A 20,362-nucleotide genomic window follows, 5' to 3' on the forward strand; every position below is an offset into this window, starting at 1 on the left:
TCCTTGTGAGCAGGAATGTGCCTATCAACTCTTGTATTGTACTCTTCCAAGCTCAATAAATATCATTAATGAATCAGTTGATAATATTCTGCTCAAATCTATTCCTTTATTATTAGTTATGACAGTGTTTTCTTTTTTAAAATCTGAATCAAGGCATTGCTCTTCAGTGTGACAGGTAATGATGGGGAGAGAAGTCCAAGCTAAAAATACTGATCATGTGTAGAGAGTCTAGGTAGGGGAGACAGATGTGGGGATCCTAGAAGAACTTAGCTGTATACAGACTGCAGAGTAAAGATTAAGTATAAAAATGAGGAGAACAGACACTGAAAATGAGAATTGGAGGGTGATATGAATAGGAAATGAGGGACTGTGAGGAGGGAGAGAGTACAGGAGAGATGAGGACACCAAAATATAATTTTTAAGCTAGTCTCTTCCTGATAACTGCCTGGGGAAGGAAAATGGAGGGCAGATTGTATTGATTGGGAGGCTGTAGCTGTAGAATGTAGAGTTTCTGCAGACCTGGTTTATTTACTGAGAAATATTGCTAAGAGACACAAAGGAGCAGAGAAGGTCAGAGATACTGCAGCTTTGCCACAGCCTGAAAGAAAGATATACTCTACGTAGAGTGATAAGGGAGAAGTCGAGCAAACTAAAATCCCTAACCCCATAAATTCCAATCTGCTCTGATGTTAACCTAATTTTCTAGGAAAGTCACATCTTCAAAGCCCATGAAAATGCTTCAGATGGGAAAATAGGAAAAAATTTGGTTTTGGAGAATATGAAAGTAATTTTAATTGCTTTTTATTTTCATGGCTGAAGAAAATGCTTTAAAGGGTGTAATGTTCCAACCAGGCACCCAGATATACATGGGTGACTTCCTTTAATTCTAAGCAACGGGAGAATAAACCCCAAAGTATGTATTTAAGGTTTGAAACTGATTACATCCCTAAATGAAGCAGAGAGTTTCCAGATGCTGAAATGTGCTGTATACATTCAATATGTCATGCATATTAGTATTATTGTCAATTGTTATAAGCATGAATAAATTCGATTTTTCATTGCCCATTGTGCTTCAGTTCTTTGACTTAATGATCCTCAACATGGAGAGAAACCCCATTTTAACTTACGGGTGCCACTGTATGTTTAGGAAAAAAATTGCAAAGATATGCTTTAGGATATAAAATAATCAGACTGGACCATTCCCATCTTGATGTTTGTAAAGCATTTCAGAATTTTAAGAACTTCGTTCCCTTTGATGAACTGAATGGTAGGCCCTGTCACTAAGATTCTACTGTTTTTTCTATTACTCTAAGCTCGTTGTGGGCAGGGAATATGTCTGTTTATTGTTATATTGTATACTCCTAAGTGCTTCGTACAGTGCTCTGCACACAGTAGGTGCTCAATAAATATGATTGACAGACCAAAGTCTCAGCCCTTCCCCATACAAGGCATGCGTTGCAGGTTGGAAAAGGAGCATCAGTCAGTCAGTCAATCAGTCATATTTACTGAGCCCTTACTGTCTACAGAGTACTGTACTAAGCACTTGGGAGAGTACAATATAACAATGTAACAGGCACAGTCCCTGCCCACAACAAGCTGTTTATAGTTATATGGGTATATCAAACTAAAGGACTTTTCATTTTTCCCACTCCGTTTTCCATTGTCCTAATTACTCCCTTTATTCACCTCCCTTGCCTCATCCTCTCAGCCCTTATGTACAGCTCTGTAATTTATTTATATAAATGTAAGACTGTAAGCTTTTTGGGGGCAGGAAATATGTCTACCAACTCTGCTATATTGTTATATCGTACTCATCCAAGTGTTTAGTTGACCACCCTCTTCCCTTGGAAACATTACCCAACCTTGGCTTCATTAACACTTTCCTCTTCTGGTTTTCCTCATCTCTCTGGCCACTCATTCTAAGTCTTATTTGTGGGCTCCTCCTCTGCCTCTCAACCCCTAACTGTGGGGGTCCCTCAAGGTTCACTTCTGGGGCCCCTTCTATTCTCCATCAACACCCCCTCCCTTGGAGAACTTATTTGCTCCCATGGCTTCAACTACCACCTCTTTGTGGATGACACCCACATCTACATCTCCAGCCCAGATCTCTCTCCCTTTCTGTAATCCTGCATTTCCTCCTGCCTTCAGGACATCTCTAATTGGATGTCTTCCTGTCACCTCAAACTTAGCATGTCCAAAACAGAACTCCTTATCTTCCCACCCAAACCCCATCCTCGACTTGACTTTCCCATCACTGTAAATGGCACCACCATCCTTACTGTCTCACAAGCCCACAACCTCAGTCATTCAACCCATATATTCAATCTACCACTAAATCCTGTCGGTTCCACCTTCACAACATTGCTAAAATCCTCCCTTATCTCTCCATCCAAACTACTACCACATTAAACCAAACACTTATCCTATCCCACCTTGATTACTATACCAGACTCCTTGCTGACCTCCCAGCCTCTGTCTCTCCCGACTCCTGTCCATACTTCACTCTGCTGCCCAGATCATTTTTCTACAAAAACATTCAGGGCATGTCTCCCCACTCCTCAAGAAACTCCAGGGGTTGCCCATCCATCTCTACATCAAACGGCTTCAACTATCATCTCTATACAGATGATACCCAAATTTACATCTCCTCCCCTGTTCTCTCTCCCTCCCTCTAGATTCACATCTCCTCCTGCCTTCAGAACATCTCCACCTGGATGCCCGCTCACCACCTAAAACTTAACAAGTCCAAGACTGAGATCCTTATCTTCCCTCCCATACCCTGTCCATTCCTGACTGCCGTCACTGTGGAAGGCACTATCATCTTTCCTGTCTCACAAGCCCACAACCTTGATGTCATCAATGACTCTGCTCTCTCATTCACCCCGCACATCCAATCCATCACCAAAACCTGCCAGTCTCACCTTCACAGCATTGTCAAATCTGCACTTTCCTCTTCACCTAAACTGTTACCTTTTTAGTACAATCACTCATCATATCCCGACTGGATTACATCGTTAGCATCCTTTCTAACCTCGCAACCTCCTGTCTCTCCCCATCTCAGTCTATACTTCATTCTGCTGCCCAGATTATCTTTCTACAGAAACACTAGGGACATGTGACTCCCCTCCTCAAAAATCTCCAGTGGTTGCCTATCAACCTTCGCATGAAGCAAAAACTCCTCACTATTGGTTTCAAAGCCCTCCATCACCTTGCCCCCTCCTACCTCACCTCTCTTCTCTCCTTCTGCAGCCCTGCCCACACATTCCACTCCTCTGCTGCTAACCTCCTCACTGTACCTTGTTCTCGCTTGTCTCTCCATCTACCCCTGGGCCACATCCTGCCTCCAGCCGGGAATGGCCCCCCTCCGCACATCCGCCAAACTAACACACTTCCCCCCTACAAAGCCCTCCTGAAAGCTCACCTCCTCCAGGAGACCTTCCCAGACTGAACCCCCCTCTGCTCTACCCCCCCCACCCCACAGCACTTGTGTGTATATACACATATTTATCATTCTATTTATTTTGTTAATGATCTGTATATGTCTATAATTCTATTTATTTATGTTGATGCCTGTCTACTTGTTTTGTTTTGTTTTGTTTTGTTTTGTTTTGTTGTCTGTCTCCTCCCTTCTAGACTGTGAGCCCATTTATGGGTAGGGATTATCTCTGTTGCCAAATTGTACTTTCCAAGCGCTTAGTTCAGTGCTCTGCATACAGTAAGCACTCAGTAAATATGATTGAATGAATGAATCAATCAATCAAACAAAAACTCCTCACTGGTTTTAATGCACTCAATCACTTTGCCCACTCCTACTTCACTTTGCTATTCACCTACAACAACCCAGCCAACACACTTTGCCCCTCTAATGCTAACCTTCTCTCTGTACCTTGACCTTGCTTATTTCACCACTGACCCCTAGCCCACATCCTGCCTCTGGACTGGAATGGCCTCCCTCCTCAAATCCAAAAGATAATTATTCTCCCCCGCTTCAAAGCTTTATTGACGGCACACTGCATAGTGGATAGAAGGTCATAGAGAAGCAGCGTGGCACAGTGGAAAGAGCACGGGCTTGGGAGTCTGAGGTCATGGGTTCTAATCTCGGCTTCCCCACATGTCTGCTGTGTGACCTTGGGCAAGTCACTTCACTTCTCTGTGCTTCAGGTACCTCATCTGTAAAATGGGGATAGAGACTGTGAACCCCACATGGAACAGGGTCTGTGTCCAACCTGATTTGCTTGTATCCACCCCAGCATTCAGTACAGTGCTTGACACATAATAAGCACTTAAGTACTACAATTGTTATTATTATTATTATTATTATCTCCAAGAGGCCTTCCCTGACTAAGCTCCCCTTTTCTCTTCTCCCACTCCCATCTGTCACTCTGACTGGCTCCCTTTATTCATCCCTCTGCCTAGTCCCACTGCACTTTTGTGCATTTCTGTAATTTATTTATTTATATTAATGTCTGTCTACCTCTCCAGAATGTAAGCTTGTTATGGGCAGAGAATGTGTCTGTTTATTTTTATATTGTACTCTCCCAAACACTTTGTACAGTGCTCTGCACACAATAAGTGCTCAATAAATATGATTGAATAAAGGAATGAAACTGTTCTGCACACAGAAAGCTCTCAATAAATATGATTAATTGATTGATTCAGTCAGGGAAGGCCTCTTGGAGGAGATGTGACCTCCTGGAAGAGACAGGGTCTGTGAGAGGAGAAGATCAAGAACTGGTCTGTGAATTAGGGCCCGTGACAGGAAAAGATTAGGGATGGGTCCGTGAATCAGGGTCTGAGAGAGGAAAAGATCAGGGAAAGATCTGGGAATCAGGATCTGAGAGAAGAGAAAATCAGGAAAAGTTCTGGGAATCAGAGTCCAAGAGAGGAGAAGATCAGGGATTAGAGAATCAGCATGGTTTAGTGGGCTTGGGAGTCAGAGGTCATGGGTTCTAATGCTGGCTCTGCCACTTGTCCACTGTGTGTCCTTGGGCAAGTCACTTGTTGTAGACCATAAGCTTGTGTGGGCAGGGAATGTGTTTGTTATATTGTTATAGGGTACTCTCCCAACTGCTTAGTACAGTGCTCTGCACATAGTACATGCTCAATAAATATGATTGACTGGCTGACTGACTACTGTCCCAAATGCCTAAGCAGTAGCCAGTACAGTACCTGGCTCATTGCAAACACTTGACAAATACATTATAAACCTCAAAAAATACAGGCTATGCACACAGTAAGTTTTCAAGAAATACTATTGCTTGATTGATTGATTCTGTCATATTTTCCCACACCCTGCCTCTGCCCTGAAATACCTTCCCTCTTCACATCTACCATGTCATGTCAAAGCCCTACTGAAGGTTCACCTCCTCCAGGAGGCCTTCCCAGAGTAAGCCCCTATTTTCCTCAGCTCCCCCTCCCCTCCATCGCTCTGATTCACTCCCTTTGCTCTACCCCCTCCCCCCACAGCACTTGGATATATATGTACATATTTATAATTCTATCTATTTATATCAATTATGTGCATATATCACTAATTCTATTTATTTCTATTGATGCTATTGATGCCTGTTTACTTGTTTTGATGTCTGTCCCCCCCCCCCCCCCCTTCTAGACTGTGAGCCCATTGTGGGCAGAGATTGTCTCTATTTGTTGCTGAATTGTACTTTCCAAGCGCTTAGTACAGTGCTCTGCATGCAGTAAGCACTCAATAAATACGATTGAATGAATGAATGAATTTATTCACTTTGGAAAACCTGCCTGTTCATAAAGAATGTAATTCAATCAATCAATCAATCATATATATTGATCACTTAGTGTGTGCAGAGCACTGTACTAAGGTCTTGGGAGAGTACAATATAACAATAAAATAGAATTAATGGAATTGTACTTTCCAAGCGCTTAGTACAGTGCTCTGCATGCAGTAAGCACTCAATAAATACGATTGAATGAATGAATGAATTTATTCACTTTGGAAAACCTGCCTGTTCATAAAGAAGGTAATTCAATCAATCAATCAATCACATATATTGATCACTTACTGTGTGCAGAGCACTGTCCTAAGCTCTTGGGAGAGTATAATATAACAATAAAATAGAATTAATGGATATGTTTCCTGCCCACAATAAGCTTACAAGACTAGATGGGGAGTCAGAATGTCAACATGACATTCAAGACAATGTTGATAACCCCCACATCCCTCTGGTGCTGTCTCCATCCCAATTTGTTCAGTAAAAGTTGGCCAAGGGAGTGGGCCTAGTGTTTGAAACTCTCCTCAAATTCACAATTATAGAATCACTGTATTGCACCCCAAGTCTAGGTAGACTTAAGCACTGTTGGGGTCTGAGGGAGAGCTATTATTGTCCACAATAATACACACAAAAACACACACAAAAACATTTGTGTGCACAGATGGATGGCTTCTAACCTCTTTGTCCCTGGATACATTCCTTAACTCTGAGACTTTGAGAAGCAAGTATTTTCAAACTGTACTATATTCTTTGACTTAAAACATGGTTCTCCCCTTCCTCTTCCCCTTCTAGTGTTAGTTTGCCAGTAACAATTTCCTGCCACATGGACACAGGCTCTGTATCTATTTTTCCCATCTCTATGGTCATTAAATCCCAACCTGTTTCATTGGAGCATTATGGGAATTACCTAATGATTTTACTGTTCTTCTATAAGTGTTGGATGTTTTGTTATTGTCAGAACATTTACTTTTAGAGGATTTTTTTTCCTAGATTCTTCTATCCTGCATTGATCCATTTGAAGTAAATAGTATCTGTTTACACTTGAAGCTTACTTGCAATTTTTCATGCATGTCTCAGATTCAAGCCCCAAGTCAATTACCTGCTTTCTATACCTGTATATCTGACAGTGCGTGCAGTACTGGTTGGACAGAATTAATGCAACCGTATTACTCAAGGTCAAGATGCCGTAAATAGCTAGTCAGTACCCTGTGAAGTCCCAGATGATGATTCCCTGTAATAAGGTTCAAGGCCAACTCAACAGATGACACTTTGCCCAAGCAATCTGTTGGATTCTTGGACTATCAATGGCTTTGCAATGTCATCTGAAGCTTTTGACATTACTTTAGCGTTTTTGTGCATTTCAATTATGGCTTTTAGCCGGCAACACAATTTAATTCCTGACAGTTACTTTGGTTTGACAATTTCTGATTTAGCTGATATCTATTTTGCAGGGGTTTCAAGAACAGCATGATAATAGAGGCTACTCTCAGTGAATATAAATAGGGTTTGGACAGTTCCATAAATGTCACAGCTTCAGCAAGAAGGCTGAGAAAAAAGCCAAACATTTGAATCTCACTTTATTTCCTATAGTTGGCTACATCAGAGACCATTAAGTCAGTGCAGTTCTTTGTTGCCTTGTTTTCTTAAAGATTCTGCTGGTCATGGTCATTTCATTTGCTTGTATGTGAGGTGGAAGAGATTGATTCATGGCTTGCCTACTTTCAGACTGAGTGCATCTGATGCCTCACCATTGCCTTTAAAGCTCTCCATCACCTCATCTGCTCCTACCTCACCTCACTTCTCCCCTTCTACAACCCAGGAGAAGCAGCATGGTTCAGTGGAAAGAGCACGGGTTTTGGAGTCAGTGGTCATGGGTTCAAATCCCGGCTCTGCCAATTGTCAGCTGTGTGACTTTGGGCAAGTCCCTTAACTTCTCTGTGCCTCAGTTACCTCATCTGTAAAATGGGGATTGACTGTGAGCCCCCGTGGGACAACCTGATCACCTTGTATCCCCCCAGCGCTTAGAACAGTGCTTTGTACATAGTAAGCACTTAATAAATGCCATTATTATTATTATTATGCTTCACTCCTCTGGTGCTAACCTTTTCACCGTGCCTCTGTCTTGCCTGTCTTGCCACTGACCTCTGACCTGCATCCTGACTCTAGCCTGAAAGCCCTCACTCCTCAAACCTGCCAGACAATTACTCTCCCCCTTTTTAAAGCCTTATTGAAAGCATATCCCCTCCAAGAGACCTTCCCAGACTAAGCCCCATTTTTCCTCATCTCTCACTCCCATCTGTGTCACCTTAACTACCTCCCTTTGTTCTCCCCCCCACACAGTCCCAGATCACTTATGTATGTAGCTGTAATTTTATTTATTTGTATTAATGGTTGTCTCTCCATCACTAGACTGTGAGCTCATAGTGAGTAGGGATTGTCACTGTTTATTGTTATACTGTTCTTTCCCAAGCACTTAGTACAGTGCTCTGCACACAGTACGCTCTTAATAAATATGACTGAATGAATGGATGAATGAAAAGCCTGAAGTAGTTGGAGCCACAAGTAGTAGTAATAGCATTAGCAGTAGTTGTAGTAGTAGTAGTGGTAGTAATAATACAAGTAGCAGTGCATTTACTTGGTGGGTTGTACACTACTAAGCAGTCAGCTCGATGTGGACAGGGAATGTCACTATCGTATTTTACTTTCCCAAGTGCTCAGTACAGTGCTCTGCACGGGGTAAGCACTCAATCAATATGACTGAATGAATTAGGGAAGTGTAGAATAGCAGGTGATGTGTATCACACCCACAAGGACCTTACACTCTAATGGGGGAGACAAATATAAAAATATTTACAACTAGAGTGGTCAAAATAAATAAATAAGAATGACATATCATCATCAATCGTATTTATTGAGCGCTTACTGTGTGCAGAGCACTGTACTAAGCTCTTGGGAAGTACAAATTGGCAACATATAAAGACAGTCCCTACCCAACAGTGGGCTCACAGTCTAAAAGAATGTTCATGAATGGAGCATAGCCTCCATTGATAGAGCCTAGGCCTGGGATCCAGAAGGTCATGGGTTCTAATCCCAGAACTTCCACATGACTGTTATATGAACTTGGGCAAGTCACTACACTTCTCTGTGTCTCAGTTCCCTCACCTGTAAAATGGGGGTTAAGACTGTGAACCCTATGTGGGACAGGGACTGTGTCCAACCCAATTATCTTGTATCTACCCCAGAGCCTAGAACAGTGCCTGGCACATAGTAAGCTCTTAACAAATACCATAATAATAATAATTATTATTATTATGAATGCTAAGGAGGCCTTATATAAATTCATAAATGCAAGAGTTAGCCAAAGGATTGCTATGGCTCAGGGAGCTGGGAATTGCATCTGGGGAAATTTATTGGAAGAGGTGAGGCTTGAGGTGTGAAGACTTGAGCTCTGTCTGATGTGGGGAAGGAAGGGGTTCCAAGTTGGGGGAACAGCATGAATAAGGGGCCGGAGGTAGGAGATTCTGGAATGAGAGGCGGCTAAGAAGAAGGGAAAAGCACCCAAATCAGAAACAAATGCAGAGGTGAAACCAGGAAGGCAGCAGACTACAGTAACTACTGGTTGTAGAATATGGAAGAGATGGACAATAGGGGTTTTAAAGGAAGAGAAGGGGGTACTAGAGAGTGAGCTCTTATTGCGGGGTGGTGAACAGGCTGGTTCCAACAAGTTTTCTCTGAGCTGGGGAATGAGTGAGAGGATGAGGACCCGCTGAGAGAGGACGATAGGGGAATATGTCATCAAATGAGAGAAAATCTCAGTGATAGGAAGAGGAGAGCATGGGTCAGAAGCAAGTTCAAGTTGAAGGGGAGTTTGCCCATGACGGAGCATGGGTTCAAATTAATCAATGGTATCTCCTGTGCACTTAATAATACAGAGTACTGTACTAAGTACCTGGCAGAGTACAATATAATCGATGCAATCCATGCCCCAAAGGATCTTAAAGCATAGAAGGGGAGATAGATATTGAGACAAATTACAGATAAGGAAAATGGCAGGGTATAAGAATATATCTCTCCCATGAATCAACGCCTTACTATGGCAGGAGAGTTTGCATATGCTTTAAGAATTTGTTACACTAGTGTTGTGGAGCTGATGGTAGGATGAATATCAAGTGCTTAATGGGTAATGTGCAGAGGTAACAAAGAAGTGAGAGTGAGCAGGTGAAATGAGATTTAGCTGGGGAAGATTTCCTGGTGGAGATGGGATATATAATAGTAATAATAATAATAATGGCATTTATTAAGCACTTACTATGTGCAAAGCACTGTTCTCAGCACTGGAATTCATTCATTCAATCGTATTTGTTGAGCGCTTACTGTGTGCAGAGCACTGTACTAAGCACTTGGGAAGTACAAATAGGTAACACATAGAGACAGCCCCTACCCAACAACAGGCTCACAGTCTAGAAGGGGGAGACAGACAACGAAACAAAGCAGGCAGAAAGGTGTTAATACCGTCAGAATAGATAGAATTATAGCTAAACACACATCATTAATAAAATAGAGTAATAAATCTGTACAAATATGTACAAGTGCTGTGGGGAGGGGAAGAGGGTAAGGCAGAGGGAGGGGGCAGTCGGGATAGGATGAGTGATTGTACTAACATGGTAGGGGTTTGGATGGAGAGGAAAGGGAGGATCTTGCGATGTTGTGAAATTGAGACTAGATAATCCAGGTCCCACATTAGGCTTGCAGCCTAAGTAGGAGGGAGAACAGATATTTAATCCCCATTTTGCAGATGAGGGACCTGAGGCACAGGGAAGTTAAGTGACTTGCCTAAGGTCACACAGCAGGTAGGAGGCACAGTCATGATTAGAGCCCAGGTCCTCTGACTTTCTTGCCCATGCTCACTCTGCTAAGCCACGCTGCTTCTCGTGACAAGTCCATTCAAATGGTCTTCTGAATTTCTCACACTTGTGGTATTTTTTAAATGCACTGTACTAATACCCACGCTCTGTCCACTACATGCTGCTTTCTTTCTGCTTTCCAGTTTCCATAGGACTTGAGTCCACATCATAACCTATTTCTTTTTCCCCTATGAGATTAATTGCTACCATGAAATAACCAGTAATATTCTAACACCAAAACGAGAGTAACTGGACTTAATATTATTCAACATTGGGACCTCTGCCCAATAAAGAAGAGATAATGGCTTTCAAAAAACACTTTCAAGTAGTGTTCTAAAACATCAATACGGTCAAAATAATTTGTTTCAAATTGTCGACATTAACATTTTCCTCACAGCAAGTGCTCCAAAGAATTGGATTGTTTGTGCTTTAGAAAGCAGCCAATCACAACTTAACAGATTCTTGTACATGTTTAAACTGCAATATAATATTTCTTATAATATTATTCTTTCTTTTCCCTTCAAATGCCAGCTGTTTTCCATGAGCATTCTATAAATGCCTACTGAAAAGCAGTATTATTGGGCATGACTGTCGGGACTAGGGAAACCTATTCAGCCATAGATTTTAACCCACTGCTCCCAAATCCTACTCCTACACCCACCCACCCACACACTCTCTTACTTTGTACTTGAAGACACCAATAGGTGACACTAATAGGTGAACTCTAGTAGTGTGACTACTCAAAAAGGCCAATGAGGGACCCAGTGTCCGAGCTGCACTGCGCACACAAAAAAAGCTGTCACCAGTGTTGTTCTGTTTACAGCTCCTGGTACTGTTTTCTCCTTTGCCTCTTTCTGGAGCTGTGGTTCCAAGAGAACCACTCCTTTTTGGTTAACAGTTCACCGAGCTGTTTTTGGTTCCCCAGGCCTCGGGCATTATGTCGCTACCATTCATTCATTCAATCAATCATATTTATTGAGCGCTTACTGTGTGCAGAACACTGTACTAAGCATTTGGGAAGTACAAGTCGGCAACATATAGAGACGGTCCCTACCCAACAATGGGCTCACAGTCTAGAAGGGGGAGACAGACAACAAAATAAAACATGTGGACAGGTGTCAAGTCACCAGAATAAATAAAAATAAAGCTATATGCACATTAACAAAATAAATAGAATAGTAAATATGTACAAGTAAAATAAACAGAATAACAAATCTGTACAAACATATATACAGGTGCTGTGGGGAGGGGAAGGAGGTAGGGCTGGGGGGAATGGAGAGGAGGAGAGGAAAAAGGGGGCTCAATAGAAAATGATGGTGGCAGGTGCTATGGGGTGAATTCAGAATCAAGCTTCAGACAATTTACGAGTCCTAAGGGGAATCATCCAACCTCAAGCCAGGCAGTGAAATCAATCAATCAGTGGAATTTATTGACCAGTTACTATGTACTGAACACTGTCATGAGAGCTTGGGAGAGTTCATTACATTCCATGCAGTGACTCAAGATGAAATCTCTTGCCTCCTCTCTAAAGCTACCCCCCTCCACCTGGGCTTCTGGCCACATCTCTTCATATCTTTCTTAAACACCCCTTCCCTCTTTATCCTCCTTGACTGCCATCTTCAACTGTTCACTTTCTAATGGCTTCATTCCCACTGGTTTCAGACATGCTTATGTATCCTCTATCCTTAAAAAGCCCTCCCTTGACCTCACGGCTCCCTCCAGTTATTGCCCCATTTCCCTCCTACCACTTCTCTCCAAACTTGAGAGAGTTGTTCACGCCTCCACTTTCTATCTTCCAATTCTCTGCTAGATCCCCTCCAATCTGGCTTCCGCCCCCTTCACTCCAAGAAGCATTCATTCATTCATTCAATCATATTTATTGAGCACTTACTGTGTGCAGAGCACTGTACTAAGCGCTTGGGAAGTACTGCCCTATATGAAGAAGGAGGGAGTTTCAGGACAGAGGGAGGATGTGGACAAGGTGTCGATGGTAGGATAGATGAGAATAAGATACAGTGAGTAGTTGGCATTAGAGGAATGAAGTGTGTGGGTTGGGTGGTAGAAGGAAATTAGTGAGGTAAAGTAAGAGGAAAGCTGATTGCTTTATTGCTGATTTATTCATTAATTGAGCACTTACTGTGTGCAGAGCACTGTACTAAGCACTTGGAAGAGTACAGTACAACAATAAACAGACACATTCCCAGCCCACAATGAGCTTACAGTATAGAGAGGAGGAGACAGACATCAGTACAAATAAATAAATTACAGATATGTACTTAAGTATTCTGGGGCTGGGAGGGGTAAAGAACAAAGGGAGAAAGTCAGGGTGAGACAGAAGAGAGTGGGAGAAGAGGAAAGGAGAGGTTTAGTTTGGGAAGGCCTCTTGGAGGAGTTGTGTCCTCAATAAGCCTTTGAAGTGGGGGGAGAGTAATTGTCGGATTGAGTGTTCCAAGCCAGAGTCAGGACATGGGCAAGGGGTCTGTGGCGATATAGGAAAATTGAGGCACAGTGAGAAGGTTGGAATTAGAGGAGTGAAGTGTGTGTGCTGGATTGTTAGGAGAGTAATGAGGTGAGGCAGTGGTGTGCTTTAAAGCCAGTGGTGAGGAGATTTGTTTGATGTGGAGTTGGATGGGCAGCTACTGAGGTCATTTGAGGAGTGGGGTGAAATGTCCTGAAAGTTTTTGTAGAAAAATGATCCAAGCAGCAGAGTGAAGTATGGCCTGGAGTGGGGAGAGACAGGAAACTGATGCAGTAATTCAGGTAGGGTAGGATGAGTGATTGTATTAGCATGGTAGCAGTTTGGATGGAGAGGAAAGGGTGGATTTCAGCAATGCTGCGCAGGTGGAACCAACAAGATTTAGTGGTGGGTTGAATATGTGGGTTGAATGAGAGAGAGGACTCAAGGATAATGCCCAAGTTATGGGCTTGTGAGACAGGAAGGATCATAGTGCCATCTACAGTGATGAGAAAGTTGGGGAGGACAGGGCTTGAGTAGGGCATGTTTTGGACATGTAAAGCTTGAGGTGATGGGATAAGCAGCGTGACTCAGTGGAAAAGGCCCGGGCTTGGGAGTCAGAGATCATGGGTTCGAACCACCGGTTCCACCACTTGTCAGCTGTGCGACTTTGGGCAAGTCACTTAACTTCTCTGTGCCTCAGTTCCCTCTTCTGTAAGATGGGAATTAAGACCGTGAGCCCCAAGGGGGACAACCTTGATTACCTTGTATCCTCCCCAGCGCTTAGAACAGTGCTTGGCACATAGTAAGCACTTAACAAACACCAACATTATTATTATTATCTAAGTAGAGATGTCTTGAAGGCATAAGGAAATGCAAGACTGCAGAGGGGGAGAGAGATTGGGGCTGGAGATGTAGATTTGGACATCTTCCACATAGAGGTCATATTTGAAGTCATGGGAGCGAATGAGTTCTCCAAGGGAGTGAGTGTATATGGAGAATAGAAGGGGACCCAGAACTGAAACTGAGGGACCCCAGGGACCTCAGGGACCTGAGGGCTGAGAATGAACAGCCAGAGAGATGAAGAGAACCAGGAGAGGATAGAATCAATGAAGCCAAGTTTGGATAATGTTTCCACGAGAAGGGGGTAGTTGACTGTTGAATGTAGCTGAGAGGTAAAAGAGGATTAGGACAGAGTAGAGACTGTTGGATTTGGTAAGAAGGAGATCACTGGTGACCTTTGAGAGGGCAGTTTCTGTGGAATGAAGGGGACAGAAACCAGATTGGAGGGGGTCAAGGAGAGAATTGGAGGAGAGGAATTTGACAGCAGGTGTAGACAACTTTCTCAAGGAGTTTAGCAGAATGGTAGGAGGGAGGTGAGGTGATAACTGGAAGGAGCCATGGGGTCAAGGGAGTGTTTTTTTAGGATAAGGGAGACATGGGTATTTTTGAAAGCAGTGGAGAAGAAGCCATTGACCATTGGCTGATGGTAAGGCATTTCTGTTTGATTCAGAGATTTGATGGGCAACCATTGGTGGAAGGTTTTGAGAAGTCAGGAGACATGAGCTGAACTTTTTCTAGGAAAATGATTCTGGCAGCAGAATGTAGTAAGGACTCAGATGGGGAGAGACAAGAGGCAGGGTGGCCAGCAAGGAGGCTGATGCAATAATCAAAGTGGGAGAGGATAAGTGCTTGGGTAAGACTGGTAGCAGTTGGGATGGAGAGGAAAGGATATGTTCTAGAGATGAGGTAAAAGTAGAATTGATAGGATTTGATGACAGATTAAATAAGTGTTTTGAATTAGAGAGATAAATCAAGGATGATGCCAAGGTTAAGTGTGAGATAGGGATGGTGTTGTCTTCAGTGATGGGAAAGTCAAGAGAAGGCAAAGGTTTGGCTGGGAAAAAGAGAAGGTCTGTTTTGGGCATGTTAAATCTGAGATGTCAGCAAGATACCTAAGGTAGAGATGTCCTGAAATCAGGAGGAAATGTAATACTGCAGAGAGGAAGAGAGGATCACCTGAGTAGAGGAGCATCGTGGCTCAGTGGAAAGAGCACGGACTTTGGAGCCAGAGGTCATGGGTTCAAATCCTGACTCCATCAAGTGTCAGCTGTGTGACTTTGGGCAAGTCACTTAAATTTTCTGTGCCTCAGTGACCTCACCTGTAAAATGGGGATTAAGACTGTGAGCCCCCGTGGGACAACCTGATCACCTTGTAACCTCCCCAGTGCTTAGAACAGTGCTTTGCACATAGTTAGGGCTTAATAAATTATTATTATTATTATTATTAGAGGTGGTAGTTGAAGCCATGGGAGCCAATGAGTTCTTAAAGGGAGTGCATGTAGATGGATACTAAAAAGGGAGCAAGATTACAAGCCTCAGTAGTATTGAGTTGTGGGAATGGGAAATGGGAAAGGAAACGGAGGTGGGAGAGGACAGTAGGTGGAGAAACAAGGAATAAGATTGAGGTGTGTGGGGTTTTAGAAGGAAAGAGGGCTCAGGGCATAGGTGGAATTGAATAAGAAAGAAAGAGAATGGTGAATGGGAAGAAGCTGAGAGCATGCTGGGGAACACCCATCAGAACTGTGGGGCGACTCTGCTGCTTTCCTCTCAGTACTCAATGTTGCAGTGCTGCATAGCAGCGTTGCAGCATAGTAAGCACTTAACAAATACAACTCTTACTAAGAGTTGACCCAAAGTTTGAAATGGCATTTAGAAACCACTTTGCACACAGTAAATGTTCAATAAATGCCATTGCTTGATTGATGTCTTGAGCAAATTTTGTCTGTACTTTCACAAGCACTTAAAATAGTGCAACATACTTAGAATTCTGACACTCAGCAAACACTATAATGCTAAAAACTAGAGAGGCAGCATGCTAGCAGCATGCTGGAGAAGCAGTGTGGCTTGGTTGAAAGAGCACGGCTTGGGAGTCTGAGGTCATGGGTTCTAATTCCGACTTTGCCTCTTGTCATGTGTTCTAATCCCGGCTCTGCCACCTGTCTGCTGTGTGACCTTGGGCAAGTCACTTAACTTCTCTGTGCCTCAGTTACCTCATCTGTAAAATGAGGATTGAGACTGTGAGCCCCACGTGGACCAACCTGATTACCTTGTATCTATTTTAGCACTTACAACAGTGCTCGGCATATAGTAAGCGCTTAACAAATACAATCATTATTATTATTAAAAATTGCCCTCTAATCAGGCAAACCAAGCTCATGAGATGATCCAAGACCCAAACAATACACCTTATTGAAATATCACTGACTGACAGTGAGACCTAAAATGTGTTATAATATGATGCCAAATAGTGCCAATTGAATGTCATCTCTTGATACTATCTAAACCTTTGCACCGAAGACACCATTACATCTCCACATCAATCGATGGTATTTATTTGAGTGCTTACTTTGTGCAAAGCACTGTACTAAGTGCATGGGACTGCACAATATAATACGGTTGGAAGACATAATCCCTGCCCACAAAGAGCTTACAGTCTGGATAACCAAATCATCTGGGGAAGTGAATTTCAAAATCCTTGAGACTTAAGATTTCTCAGTAGTAATCTCACAAACTTAAAGCAGCCCTGAATGAAAAGGAATCACAATTATTTTTACCGGTTATTAGGACTGTGTGCTCACTTTCAGACAACTGCTGGGTTGGGTGCTTGAAAATAATTTTGAGATCAAGAAGTTATTTAAAGAAATCCAAACAATGCTATGTCAATAACTTGAGTCAAGTCCTGATGCTGAAAAAAAGAGATGCTAATCAGAACCCAGAGTGGGGATGTGGAGAAAGATAAGAAAAATGTCCCACAACGTCTGGGGCACTAAGGCTGAAAAAGAGACACAAGTTTCAGCAAACTAAATTAATCCAGGTTTTTAAAAATGCATCCCTGAAAAATAAACCCAGTACCTCTGTAAAGAGTGGAAGATGTCCCCACCCCTTTCAGAGACAAAGAGAGAATCCCTTAGAGCTGGCAAGAACATTTTAACAAAACTTTCCTTAAAACCACCAGTTGATCTATCAGTGGTATTTATAAAGTGCTTCATGTGTGCAAAACACTATACTAAGTGCTTGGGAGAGTATATCAGGGTTGGAAGACAGTTTCCCTGTGCACAGGGAATTTATAGTTTGAAGAATGATGCTTTCCTCCATTATCAATTGAGTAAATCAGGTCTGGATACTGGATCTGTGGCTCAATGGAAAGAGTCTGGGCTTGGATGTCATAGGTCATGGGTTCTAATCCCGGCTCCACCATTTATCAGCTGTGGGACCTTGGACAAGTCACTTCCCTTCTCTTGACCTCAGTTCCCTCTTCTGTTAAATGGGGATTAAGACTGTGAGTCCCACATGGGACAGCCTTATCTCTCCGGTCGTTCTTTCTCAGTCTCTTTTGCAGGCTCCTCCTCCCCCTCCCATCCTCTTACTGTGGGGGTTCCCCAAGGTTCAGTGCTTGGTCCCCTTCTGTTCTCAATATACACTCACTCCCTTGGTGACCTCATTCGCTCCCACGGCTTCAACTATCATCTCTACGCTGATGACACCCAGATCTACATCTCTGCCCCTGCTCTCTCCCCCTCCCTCCAGGCTCGCATCTCCTCCTGCCTTCAGGACATCTCCATCTGGATGTCCGCCCGCCACCTAAAGCTCAACATGTCGAAGACTGAGCTCCTTGTCTTCCCTCCCAAACCTTGTCCTCTCCCTGACTTTCCCATCTCTGTTGACGGCACTACCATCCTTCCCGTCTCACAAGCCCGCAACCTTGGTGTCATCCTCGACTCCGCTCTCTCATTCACCCCTCACATCCAAGCCGTCACCAAAACCTGCCAGTCTCAGCTCCGCAACATTGCCAAGATCCGCCCTTTCCTCTCCATCCAAACCGCTACCCTGCTAATTCAAGCTCTCATCCTATCCCGTCTGGACTACTGCACTAGCCTTCTCTCTGATCTCCCATCCTCGTGTCTCTCTCCACTTCAATCCATACTTCGTGCTGCTGCCCGGATTATCTTTGTCCAGAAACGCTCTGGACATATTACTCCCCTCCTCAAAAACCTCCAATGGCTACCGATCAATCTGCGCATCAAGCAGAAACTCCTCACCCTGGGCTTCAAGGCTCTCCATCACCTCGCCCCCTCCTACCTCACCTCCCTTCTCTCCTTCTACTGCCCAGCCCGCACCCTCCGCTCCTCCACCACTAATCTCCTCACTGTACCTCGCTCTCGCCTGTCCCGCCATCGACCCCCGGCCCACGTCATCCCCCGGGCCTGGAATGCCCTCCCTCTGCCCATCCGCCAAGCTAGCTCTCTTCCTCCCTTCAAGGCCCTGCTGAGAGCTCACCTCCTCCAGGAGGCCTTCCCAGACTGAGCCCCTTCTTTCCTCTCCCCCTCGTCCCCCTCTCCATCCCCCCGTCTTACCTCCTTCCCTTTCCCACAGCACCTGTATATATGTATATATGGTTGTACATATTTATTACTCTATTTATTTATTTATTTATTTATTTTACTTGTACATTTCTATCCTACTTATTTTATTTTGTTGGTATGTTTGGTTCTGTTCTCTGTCTCCCCCTTTTAGACTGTGAGCCCACTGTTGGGTAGGGACTGTCTCTATGTGATGCCAATTTGTACTTCCCAAGCACTTAGTACAGTGCTCTGCACATAGTAAGCGCTCAATAAATACGATTGATTGATTGATTGATTGATTGACAGCCTGATTATCTTGTATCTATCCCAACGCCCAGAACAGTGCTTGGCACATAGTACGCAATTAACAGTTATTATTATTATTTAACTGGTCAATGTAACAATGTTGGAGGATGCAAAAAGGGAATAGGCATTTGGTTTCTAAATGCCATTTCAAACTTTGGGTCAATTCTTAATAAGAGTAGTATTTGTTAAGTGCTTACTATGTGCTAATCAGGTTTCACTGGGGCTCACAGTGTAAGTAGGAGGGAGACCAGGAATTGAATCTCCATTATAATCCCCATTATATTGTTATATTGTACTCTCCCAAGCACTAAGTAAATGCTTAATAAATATGATTGATTGATTGATTTTGCAGATGAGGGAACTGAGGCACAGAGAAATTGAGTGACTTGCCCAAAGTCAAACAACAGGTAAGTGGTGGGCCTGGGATTAGACCCAAGTCCTCTGAATATCAGGCCCAGGTTTGGAGTCAGAGGTCATGGGTTCAAATCCCTGCTTCGTCAATTGTCAGCTGTGTGACTTTGGGCAAGTCATTTAACTTCTCTTGGACTCAGTTACCTCTCTTGTAAAATGGGAATTAAGACTGTGAGCCCTCTGTGGGACAACCTGATCACCTTGTTACCTCCCCAGTGCTTAGAACAGTGTTTTGCACAGAGTAAGTGCTTAATAAATCAATCAATAGTATTTATTGAGCGCTTACTGTGTGCAGAGCACTGTACTAAGTGCTTGGGAAGTACAAGTCGGCAACACATAGAGACAGTCCCTACCCAACAGCGGGCTCACAGTCTAGAAGACATTAATAAATGCCATTATTATTATTATTATTATTATTATTATTAAATAGTCATGGATTGTGGAAAACAGCAGTGTCAACTCTAGGCCTGTCAGGTCTGCTGCATTTGGAAATGTGGTAACTCATTTATGCTGAGACTTTTCTGAAGACAGTGGCTCTGCCACTTGTCTTCTGTGTGACCTTGTCTTCTGTGTGACCTAGGGAAAGTTATTTAACTTCTCTGTTCCCCAGTTCACTCATCTGTAAAATGAGGATGAAATACCTCAGATATGACAGAGACTTTGATCAAATTATCTTGTATCTACCCCAGTGATTCCCGGGTCGCATCTGGAGAGTTTCCAGTGCTCTCCCAGTCTCGACTATGGGAAGGAGAGTCAAGCAGAGGCCTACCCATTCCATTCCTAACTTGGGCAGTGGCTAGTGAGTGGAAGTTAATTTGCTATAAGTCAAAAGTCACCTGTGTTGGGCAGCTGCGGCATGGGAGAGAGTCGAGGGGAGGAGATTCAAGCTTACTGCGTGGAAGAAGGCAATGGTAAAAGACTTCCGTATTTTTACTAAGAAAACTCTATGGATACATTATGAGAACAATTGCAGATGGAGGTGGGATATTCTGGGAGAGATGTGTCCATGGCATTGTTATGAGTCGGACACTACTCAACAGCATAAGACAACAACAACCCCAGTGATTAAATAAGCTTGCTTTGGGAATGAAATATGTTTTTTTACTGTTATATTGTACTCTCTCAAGCATTTAG

At 43.3% G+C, this 20,362-nt stretch overlaps 1 non-coding gene across 1 annotated transcript; it reads left to right on the top strand.

Annotated features, from left to right (window-relative positions):
- Nucleotides 1–19,918: 19,918 nt before the first annotated feature.
- On the top strand, nucleotides 19,919–20,054 carry LOC119935733. The gene has a single exon (XR_005453425.1). It is a non-coding gene; the product is annotated as a small nucleolar RNA SNORA7 (small nucleolar RNA).
- Nucleotides 20,055–20,362: the final 308 nt, after the last annotated feature.

The sequence above is a fragment of the Tachyglossus aculeatus genome, chromosome 1 (genome assembly GCF_015852505.1).
Source record: "Tachyglossus aculeatus isolate mTacAcu1 chromosome 1, mTacAcu1.pri, whole genome shotgun sequence".
Classification (NCBI taxonomy): Eukaryota; Metazoa; Chordata; class Mammalia; order Monotremata; family Tachyglossidae; genus Tachyglossus; species Tachyglossus aculeatus.